Below are 7,064 nucleotides of genomic sequence, written 5' to 3' on the forward strand. Positions count from 1 at the left end.
AGAATAACAAAATAAAGGAAATAATAAATAAAGCTAAGAGATCAAAGATGTAGGAACAAGAAATGGTAAAGAAAACTAAATCAAATCAAGAATTAAAAGCTAGATCTAAGAGAAATTAATCCTAAGAACCCTAACCTAATTCTAGAGAGAAGAGGGAACTTCTCTCTCTAGAAAACTAACTAAAGGTTCATCATAACTACACTAAGTGTTTCCCCTTGTCCAATCTTCAATTCTGCATGAAATAGTCTCTGGAATCCATTGGAATTGGGCCTGGGAAGCTCAGAAATTGCCCCCAACGTTTTCACTTTAATGAAGTCACGTGCGAGCAGTGACGCGTATGCATGGGTCACACGTACGCATCGCTTGACATTTTACCATCTACGTGTGCACGTCTGTTGCACGTACGCGTCAATGAATGCACTCTAAATCCTTGTTTTTCCATGATTTCTCTACTTTGCATGCTTTTCTTCACTCCTTTGATTCATTCCTAACCCTTTTCAATCTGAATTCACTAACAAACACATCAAGGTATCTAGTGGAATCAAAGGTGAATTAAAATTACCAATTTTAAGGTCTAAAAGCATGTTTTTACACTTAAACACAAATCAAGGGAGAATTATAAAATCATGCTATTTCATTGAATAAATGTGAGAATAAGTGATAAAATCTCCTAAATTAAGCACAAGATAAATCACAAAATTGGAATTTATCAGTCAATATGTCCAACTTTATCTTAATTTACACTCTTCAAATGAGTTTAAAAATAGCATATATCATTATTCATCAAAACAAAATTATTTCAAGTATTTTATATAATTAAAATAATAGACATTATTAGTTAAAATATTGATACAATTTATCTAAAAAATATTTTATAATATATATTGTGTCTCCATAACTTACAAAAAATTAAAATTTGTGTTTATATAATCGATATAGTATCATATTTTATATCCATATCGGTGTTCATAATTCATAAATTTCATATAAAGTCTTCCTCTAAATCCAGAGCCATTCTCATGATTGAAGACCAAATTGATATGACCTAATTTGTGTCATCTAAAAATATTTTATTTAACATATTTTTTAAAATTTATCTTATAACACTCTAATATTTCTAAATTAGAATTAAGCTTTGGATTTTTTTCTATTATAAAATAAAAAACCTTTATTTTTCGAAATAAATTATCCGAACTTTAATTTTTAGAATATAATTTTTTTTCATTTGAAGCAAATTCGCCGTATCTCCAACAAACTTCCACCCAATTCCTCCATAAATATCCACATTGGTTGGATAAATGTAACACCTTAACTATCAAAATATCACATTTTCGGCTGTGCCACTCTGATAGGCCGATATTATATACATACATATTAATATACAAGCATCTTATATCAAAATCCTATCCCTCTTACAAAACTTTCAAAGTTAAAGGCAAGGGAAACATAAATACTAAAATAATACAGAAAATCGTCTAACAGAAAAGAAATAAGCTCTTCCGAACTTCATCGTCCGTAACCTGAAAAAGAAAAGACCTGTAGGGGAGCGAGAACATCATCCTCGAAAGGATTCTCACTACAGGGTTGCAGAATTACTATAACAGGACACGCGAGATAAAATCTTTACAGTGATTAATAACCGCCTTATGCATCTTTTCAAAAATAAAGGTTTACTAAAAAAATCTAGAATCTTTTCTGAAAGAGGAAACTGTTCATTTCTTAAAAATTCAAAAGTTTGAACCATATTAGTTTTTCATATTTTTTTAAACCAGAAACATCAAACAGACATGGCCTTCGGCCCACCTCATGATCAACCACGGCCCTAGGCCCAATCAATCCAAACAATAACCAGTCACCACGGTCCAACAAAATCCCAGTCGCAAACAAATGTAAGAAAGTTTAAGCACAGACAAACAATTACTTCAAGTAGAACAATGAGCAGTTAACCACAATTAATCACAAAGGCAAACCAAGTACAATATGCACACCCGAACAATATCACATAGATGCATATGATGAATGCCTGTTGATAAACCACTATTTTATGGTTTATCTTGTGCTAATTTGAGCGGTTTTTATCAAGTCTTTGCACACTTATTCATACTGTTTGCATGATTCTACAATTCCTTCCCAGATTTTCTTCTGAGATTTAAAACTTGCTTCCTAAGCCTTTAAATTGTGTATTTTAATGTCCTTTCATACCATTCGATGCCGTGATCTGTGTGTTCAGTGTTTTCAGGCTTTACAGGGCAGGAATAGCTTAGAAGATAGAAAAGAAGCTTGCAAAAATGGAAGGAACACAAGAAATAAAGGAGACAACCAGCGAGCATCGACCCGCACACATGGCTCACGCGTGCGCATGATCTGGAGATTTTCACAGCAACGCGTGCGCGTACCTGACGCGTACGCGTGACACGCGAAGATGACCATCGACGTGTACGCGTGACTGACGCGTACGCGTGACATGCGCGACCTGCAGAAAATGCAGAAAACACTGAGGGCGATTTTGGGCCGAGTTTGGACCCAGTTTTTGGCCCAGAAACACAGACTAGAGCTAGGGGACAAGCAGAGACTCAACACACATTCTCATACTGATGAGCGGATAATTTATACGCTTTTTGGCATTGTTTTTAGGTAGTTTTTAGTAAGTTTAAGCTACTTTTAGGGATGTTTTCATTAGTTTTTATGTTAAATTCACATTTCTGGACTTTACTATGAGTTTGTGTGTTTTTCTATGATTTCAGATAATTTCTAGCTGAAATTGAGGGACTTGAGCAAAACTCTGAAAAAGGCTGACAAAAGGACTGCTGATACTGTTGGAATCTGACCTCCCTGCACTCGAAATGGATTTTCTGGAGCTACAGAACTCCAAATGGTGCGCTCTCAACGGAGTTGGAAAGTAGACATCCAGAGTTTTCCAGCAATATATAATAGTCCATACTTTATTCGGGAATTGACGACGTAAAGTGGCGCTCAACGCCAAGTACATGCTGCTGTCTGGAGTTAAACGCCAGAAACACGTCACGACCCGGAGTTGAACGCCCAAAACACGTCATAACTTGGCGTTCAACTCCAATAAAAGCCTCAGCTCGTGGATAGATCAAGCTCAGCCCAAACATATACCAAGTGGGCCCCGGAAGTGAATTTATGCATCAATTACTTACTCATGTAAACCTTAGTAGCTAGTCTATAAATAGGATAATTTACTATTGTATTATACATCTTTTGATCACTTTAGACCTTGGGGGGGGGGGGGGGGGGGCTGGCCATTCGGCCATGCCTGAACCTTTCACTTATGTATTTTCAACGGTGGAGTTTCTACACACCATAGATTAAGGGTGTGGAGCTCTGCTGTACCTCAAGTTTCAATACAATTACTATTATTTTCTATTCAATTCTCTTTTATTCTTATTCCAAGATATATGTTGCACTTCAACTTAATGAATGTGATGATCCTGACACTCATCATCATTCTTACCTATGAACGCGCGTGACTGACAACCACTCCCGTTCTACCTTAGGCCGGGCGCATATCTCTTAGATTCCCCAACAGAATCTTTGTGGTATAAGCTAGATAGATGGCGGCATTCATGGGAATCCGGAAGGTCTAACCTTGTCTGTGGTATTCCGAGTAGGATTCCGGAATTGAATGACTGTGACGAGCTTCAAACTCCTGAAGGCTGGGCGTTAGTGATAGACGCAAAAGAATCAATGGATTCTATTCCAACCTGATTGAGAACCGACAGATGATTAGCCGTACTGTGACAGAGCATTTGGACCATTTTCACTGAGAGGATGGGATGTAGCCATCGGCAAGGGTGATGCCTCCAAACGATTAGCCGTGCAGTGACAGCGCATAGGACCATTTTCCCGAGAGGATTAAAAGTAGCCATTGACGACGGTGATGCCCTACATACAGCTTGCCATGGAAAGGAGTAAGAAGGATTGGATGAAAGCAATAGGAAAACAGAGATTCGAGAGGATTCTAGCATCTCCACACGTCTATCTGAAATCCCCACTATTAATTTACATAAGTATTTCTATCCTATTTTATTTTCTGTTTATTATTAATTTTCGAAATCCATAACCATTTAATCTGCCTAACTGAGATTTACAAGGTGACTATAGCTTGCTTCATACCAACAATCTCTGTGGGATCGACCCTTACTCACGTAAGGTATTACTTGGATGACCTAGTACACTTGCTGGTTAAGCTGAACGGAGTTATGATCACACCAGGGATTATCAATATCCCAATTTATCATACCATGATCTCTTTGGTGTATTTTTGAAAGAGACCAACTTTGAGGATCACAATTTCGTCCACCAAGTTTTTGGCGCCGTTGCCGGGGATTGTTCTAATTATATTTACGTGCAACTACAGCGCCAAGTTCTCTTTTGATCCGGCAACAGCACCAAGTTTTTGGCACCATTGCCGGGGATTGTTCGAGTATGGACAACTGACGGTTCATCTTGTTGCTCAGATTAGGTAATTTTCTTTTCAAAAATTTTTCAAAAATCTTTTTCAAAATTTTTCTTCTCTTTTTCGTTTTCTTTCGAACTTTATTTTCGAAAAAATTAATAAAAATCCAAAAAATTTAATAAAATCATAAAAATCAAAAATATTTTGTGTTTCTTGTTTGAGTCTTGAGTCAATTTTTAAGTTTGGTGTCAATTGCATGCTTAAAAAATTTTTTTCTTGCATTTTTTGAAAATTCCATGCATTCATAGTGTTCTTCATGATCTTCAAGTTGTTCTTGACAAGTCTTCTTGTTTGATCTTGATGATTTCTTGTTTTGTGTTGTTTGTTGTTTTTCATGTGTATTTTTCGTTTGTTAGAGTCCATGCATTAAAGATTTCTAAGTTTGGTGTCTTGCATGTTTTCTTTGCATAAAAAATTTTCAAAATTATGTTCTTGATGTTCATCATGATCTTCAAAGTGTTCTTGGTGTTCATCTTGACATTCATAGTGTTCTTGCATGCATTAAGTGTTTTGATCCAAAATTTTTATGTTTTGGGTCATATTTGTGTTTTTCTCTCTCATCTTTAAAAATTCAAAAATCAAAAAAATATCTTTTCCTTCTTCCTCTCCAAATTTTCAAAATTTTGGGTTGACTTGGTCAAAAATTTTTAAAAATTAGTTGTTTCTTACAAGTCAAGTCAACATTTCAATTTTAAAAAAAATCTTATCTTTTTAAATTCTTTTTCAAATTATTTTCAAAATCTTTTTCTTATTTTTATCATATTTTCAAAAATACACTAACAATTAATCTGATTGATTCAAAAATTGGAAGTTTGTTACTTTCTTATTAAGAAAGGTTCAATCTTTAAATTCTAGAATCTTATCTTGTAGTTTCTTGTTAGTTAAGTCATTTTAAAAATTAAAGCTTTTTCAAAATGCCTTTTTCTTAAAAATCTTATCTTTTCATCTTATCTTTTTCAAAATCTTATCTTTTTCAAAATTTGATTTTAAAATATCCTTTCTATCTTCCTATCTTCTTATCTTTTTAAAATTAAAAACTTCAAATCTTTTTCAATCAACCAACTAACTTTTTGTTTGTTTCTTATCTTTTTCAAAACCAACTAACTACTTCTCCCTCTCTAATTTCGAAAAATATCTCATCTCTTTTTCAAAAATTCTTTTTTGTTTTAAATTTTAATTTTAATCTTATCTCATCTCTAATTTTTGAAAATTACTAACACTATTTTAAAATTATTTTCGAATTCTCCCTCTCTTTTCTTATTCTATTTAATTAATTATTTACTAACACTTCTCTTCACCTCTCTTCATCTAAAATCCGAACCCAATATATCCCTTGTGTTTGGATTCTTCACTTTTCTTTCTTCTACCCCTTTCTTCTTCCACTAACATAAAGGAATCTCTATACTGTGACATAGAGGATTCCTCTTTCTTTTCTTGTTTTCTTCTCTCTCATATGAGCAGGAACAAGGACAAAAGCACTCTTGTTGAAGCTGATCCTGAACCTGAAAGGACTTTGAAGAGAAAGCTAAGAGAAGCTAAATCACAACAATCCAGAAGTAACCTTTCAGAAATTTTCGAACAAGAGAAGGAGATGGCAGCCGAACCCAATAATGATAATGCAAGGAGGATGCTTGGTGACTTTACCAAACCCACATCCAAATTTGATGGAAGAAGCATCTCTATTCCTGCCATTGGAGCAAATAATTTTGAGCTGAAACCTCAGCTAGTTGCTTTAATGTAATAAAACTGCAAGTTTTATGGACTTCCATCTGAAGATCCTTACCAGTTTTTAACTGAGTTCTTGCAGATTTGTGAGACTGTAAAGACAAATGGAGTAGATCCTGAAGTCTACAGGCTCATGCTTTTCCCTTTTGCTGTAAGAGACAGAGATAGAATATGGTTGGATTCATAACCTAAGGATAGCCTGGACTCCTGGGAGAAGCTAGTCACGGCCTTCTTGGATAAATTCTTTCCTCCTCAAAAGCTGAGCAAGCTTAGAGTGGATGTTCAGACCTTCAAACAAAAAGATGGTGAATTCCTCTATGAAGCTTGGGAAAGATACAAGCAGTTGACCAAAAGGTGTCCATCTGACATGTTTTTAGAATGGACCATATTAGATATATTCTATTATGGTCTATCTGAGTTTTCGAAAATGTCATTGGACCATTCTGCAGGTGGATCCATTCACCTAAAGAAAACTCCTGCAGAAGCTCAAGAACTCATTGACATGGTTGCAAATAACCAATTCATGTACACTTCTGAGAGGAATTCCGTGAATAATGGGACACCTCAGAGGAAGGGAGTTCTTGAAATTGATGCTCTGAATGCCATATTGGCTCAGAACAAAGTGTTGACTCAGCAAGTTAACATGATTTCTCAAAGTCTGAATGGATGGCAAAATGCATCCAACAGTACTAAAGAGGCAGCTTCTGAAGAAGCTTATGATCCTGAGAACCCTACAATAGTAGAGGTAAATTACATGGGTGAACCTTATGGAAACACCTATAATTCATCATGGAGAAATCATCCAAATTTCTCATGGAAGGATCAACAAAAGCCTCAACAAGGCTTTAACAATGGT

General features: G+C 35.2%; 1 non-coding gene across 1 annotated transcript; it reads right to left on the reverse strand.

Moving 5' to 3' along the window:
• Positions 1 to 6,473: 6,473 nt before the first annotated feature.
• LOC112719513 (small nucleolar RNA R71) lies at positions 6,474 to 6,577 on the reverse strand. The gene has a single exon (XR_003161812.1). It is a non-coding gene; the product is annotated as a small nucleolar RNA R71 (small nucleolar RNA).
• Between the last annotated feature and the right edge of the window lie 487 nt (positions 6,578 to 7,064).

This window comes from Arachis hypogaea, chromosome 10 (genome assembly GCF_003086295.3).
Source record: "Arachis hypogaea cultivar Tifrunner chromosome 10, arahy.Tifrunner.gnm2.J5K5, whole genome shotgun sequence".
NCBI lineage: Eukaryota > Viridiplantae > Streptophyta > Magnoliopsida > Fabales > Fabaceae > Arachis > Arachis hypogaea.